Source organism: Diadema antillarum, unplaced genomic scaffold (genome assembly GCF_040938485.1).
Source record: "Diadema antillarum isolate AM-2024a unplaced genomic scaffold, OU_Dant_1.0 scf00000181, whole genome shotgun sequence".
NCBI classification, from domain to species: domain Eukaryota; kingdom Metazoa; phylum Echinodermata; class Echinoidea; order Diadematoida; family Diadematidae; genus Diadema; species Diadema antillarum.
Window position 1 is genome coordinate 2006689 of NW_027271070.1, and position 4625 is coordinate 2011313.

The window sequence follows — 4625 nt, forward strand, 5'->3', positions numbered from 1 at the left end:
TCAAGGTCAAGTCATGAAATTGTATCCGTTTACGCGATAACTCAAGCAAATTTCACCAAACTTTGTTGGAGGATGATGTATGATGGGACACTTACTTGATTAGTTTTTCAGTGAAATCTGACAGAGGACAAAGGTCAAGGTCAAATCCTAAAATTTATCTGTTTACCTGATAACTCAAAACTGGATGAAGCAGCTTTCACCAAACTTGGTCCAAGGATGATGTATGATGGGACAATTAGTTGAGTAGATTTTAGTGACATTGGCAAGAGGTCAAAGGTCAAAAGGTCAAGGTCAAATGCTGAAAATGTTGCTATTTCCCCCGTATCTATGCAATGCCCGCAATTATTTTCTTGAAACTTAGTGTAGACATGTACTACAGCGTAAAGATTCTCCAGAGAGAGTTTCATGTCATAAGGTCAAAGGTCAAAAGGTCAAAGGTTAGGTGAAAATGTTGCAATATCACTTTTCTCGCAAATGGTTCAATGTATCTTCATGGAACTTGGTACATATGCATGTACTGACTGGCAGGGATTATCTAGGGAATTTAGGGGTCATGGGTCAATAGTCAGGGGGTCAAAGGTCAAGGTCAACTCCTCAAAATGTTACTATTTCCCTCATATACTAATATATGCAATGATTGCATTATTAGTTTTAAAATTTAATGTATGTAGGGCCTACATGTATTACTTAATGGAGATTCTCTTGGAAATTTCCAGCCAGAAGGTCAAAGGTCAAAGGTTAAGGGTCAAAGGTCAGGTTTAAATGAAAAAAAAGGATATATTTCGTACTGTAATTACACTCTTTCTTCATACCTTGAAAATTATACTCAATGCATAAGCTTATAATAAGGTCGGTCAGAAGTCAAGTAAAAATTGTCAATTCCCCAAATATGTGTACCTGCACTCTTTAATAGACAATTATAGCAAACCCAGTTCGTGGAAAGTGAACATTCAAGGTATTTCTGACAAACCTGTTATTTCGATATTTTGCCAGTTATGTGAAACTGTCATCACACATTGTGAAGACATTGTACTATACACCTATTGGGAGAATTATGCATTATGGCGGAGGCATCAGTCGCCATAGCAACATTTCTAGTTTAAATCAAAAGTGAGGAGGTTTGTAAGCACTGAGCTATACATAGGGTAAAATAGCACCCTTGTGGTTTTAATTATCATTTTACCGAAAATAAAAATAGTTGAAAATGGACACCACAATATAGAGGAGATCATGCTCTACAACTTAATACTAATACTTCACTACCCACAAAATTGCAATAAAGCCCTTCTGGTTTTCAACCCATAATATATTCCTTAGTCTGAATAGACATGTTCTAGTTAATATGTTACACACGGATTCAGATTTATTGATGAGTATATTTATGTTGTGTTATCTGTATTTCTTCATCATTTGCGACAATCCATATAATTTCAGCCTTGCTATTCAAAACATTTGTAAGAAATGCAGTTATGTTTTTTATTATCTTTATATTCAAATTTTCTTGTTCTAGAACATACTGCAGATTGACCTCTTGTATGCAGTATGAATTAAATGAAATATTTTTATAACATTATATAGGTCAGAGCACACTGCTTTGTGACTGCATGTTATTGTAAAATGTAATTACAGTGCTCTCTTGTTATAAAGAACATGGTTATAATGAAATTCCCATTACAATGAAGCAAAAATTCAGGCGGCAACACTATCTGCTCTGTGTGTGTGTTTTTTAATTGCTTATTTGTTCAGTTAGAACGTAATTTTGATATAATGAATGAAAACTGCCAGTCACGAGGACATCGTTATAATGGGAGTCCACTGTGTCACGAATATGTCATCCCAAAAACAAACATTGTGGATGCTCTATCCTGCATGTGCTCTGCATCCTCATTAATTGAGAAATGGAGGACCAATTTCTTTGCTGTTGCAAAAATCCATCGTGCCTTGCATGAATCTCTCCCCTTTGTAGGCAATAACACCAATGTCCTCTTTCAATGAATCACATAGTGAAAATCATTGACCCCGAATGTCGAATCCCCCCCCCCAAAAAAAAAGGAAGAAAAAAATGTAAGATCTAACCTACGTACTTATCAAATATTGCTGCAGAAAATGTTACTATGAAATGGTAGGCACCTCTTAATTTTACTGCATGTTTAACACATGTTTGTTTGTTCATGTTTTTTTTTTTCTCTCTCTCTACCATTCCTGCTACAATTGTGATGGGAAATTTGATTTCTTTGTTAGCATTTACGTATGTCTCTGAATTGAGATGGTTATTGCCTCTTGAGAAGCCAGAACAGTTATATGTATGCACTAAGTACTGTGCACCCTTGTATTGTACATATTGCTTTAAAGGACAAGTTCACCTTCATAAACATAAGGATTGAGAGAATGTAGCAATATTAGTAGAACACATCATTGAAAGTTTGAGGAAAATCAGACAATCCGTTCAAAAGTTATGAATTTTTGAAGTTTTTGTGCAGTAACCGCTGGATGAGAAGACTACTCCAGTGTATGAATAACTTAGATGTCACATGCGTACAACAATATAAGGAAAATATAAAGAGAATTTCACAAAATGCCATCTTTTGAAAAAAGTACACATTCCCCTGACTCGTTACCGACAAATGTTATGGGTAATATTATTCCCCCTGCCTTTAGAAAGAGGCAAGTCAAGAGCTCTTTTATTATGCGAAAAAAGTGAAAATATGTTGAATTTTCTTTTACATTTTCTTTATACTGTTGTACGCATATGACTCACAAGCTGTAGTAGTCTCCTCATCCAGCGGTTCCAACACAAGAATTTTAAAAATTCATAACTTTTGCATCGATTGTCCAATTTTCCTCAAACTTTCACTGATGTGTTCTACTAAAATTGTTGCATTCTCTCAATCCTTATGTTTATGAAGGTGAACTTGTCCTTTAAGTGGCAAGTCATATTCTCTTTTTCATAACATTTATCATGAATTGTGCATTCTGGGCGAATTTAAGTGAACAATAAGCCAGTTTGTTGTTCCACTATGAGCATGAGCAGCAAAATGTTATCTATACCAGCAGAGCATGTTGGTTTTTTAGTTCAGGGAGATAAGCATCTGTGATGTAATGGTTATTTATGTAATCCTTATAAGTGGTGATTACCAGCACATCCACCTGACAGCATAAGTGGTATTTGGCATTATCAATTGAAAAAAAAAAGTTGTTAATACACGTACATCCGATGCAAAATAATGAAATGGATGCTTTCAAAAGTGTTAATTGGTGGATCATTTTGGTCACCTGGTCTACGCAAGTACATCCCTTGTCGAGTATGATTGATCAATTCCACAAATTGTTCTGTCAGGCAAGCTTATACATTTTGTCACTTTGAAAAAGAGTGGAGTATCTAACTTACTGAGAAAAAAGACAGGTCATATTATGTACAACTGTATCTACGTACACATGAGCTAGCTCTGAACTGTCTTATTAACATGTCATCACGACAAGCATTGTAAGGTGATGATTCTACATGCTATTTCGATTAATGGATGTTGCCTCCGAAAAGAGAAATGAGAGGTACATGTAGTTTGATTATGGGGATGCAATAGTATCCACAATATACATGATGTCTGTGACCTAATAGGTTACATATTTTACACAAGCAAAAAAAACAAACAAACAAAAAAAAACTGTAGTAATTATATTATGCAATAGGTACATACATGTATAAGATTGAAAGATAATACCTTATAGTGGTGATCATATGATTATGAGATACTCTTACAGATGCAATATACAGATTTGTTGTTGTGATACACATATAGATCTATATAATAGATCGGTATGCATTTATGTGTTTATGTGTGCAGTGTATTTGCACAGGTTCATGTTCGTGGTAATAAGTCCCTCATGAAATGAAAGAGTAGATATCAAGCTTCATTGTTGTGTGTGAAAGATAACTATGTTGAGTATGAGTATGCCGTCTTATTAGGCCTCCACCACAAAGTGTTGCGGGAGGCATGTTTTGGGGTTGTCTGTCCATCTGTCTGTCTTTCCATCCATAATCAACTTTGTGGAGAGCGTAACTTAAGTATGGTACAGTATTAGGTATCCAAATGAAACTTGGCATATACTGTATATCTATGACTGGACAAAGCTGTGCCTGTCAACTTTTGGGTGCATACATGTGTGCTTAAGGTTAAAGGTCATAGGTCAAGGTCAAATTTTAAATTTTCACCTTCCCCTCCCCCCCCCCACACACACATCTCTACAATGCCTGTGGGTATTTTCATGAAACATTTTGTATGTACAGCATGTATTAACAGGTGAAGATTGTCTAAAGAATGTCTAAGGCCATTGGGTCAAAGGTCAAAGGGTAAAGTTCAAGTGAACATGCTTAATTTTCACATTTCCCTCAATATTTTGGAAATGGCTCAAGGTACAAACATGTACCTTCATGACACTTGTTATATGCACATTTCTTGCCTGGCAATGAATCTCTGGGGAAGTTTTAAGTCATGAGGTCAAAGCTCAAGGCTCAAAGGTCAGGTTAAAATGCTAAGATTACTCCACTGAATAGTGAAATAACAATGTTTGCCCCATACTTCTTAATGTGCCTTAGAAATGACTCAATATTTGTGATTAATTAAACC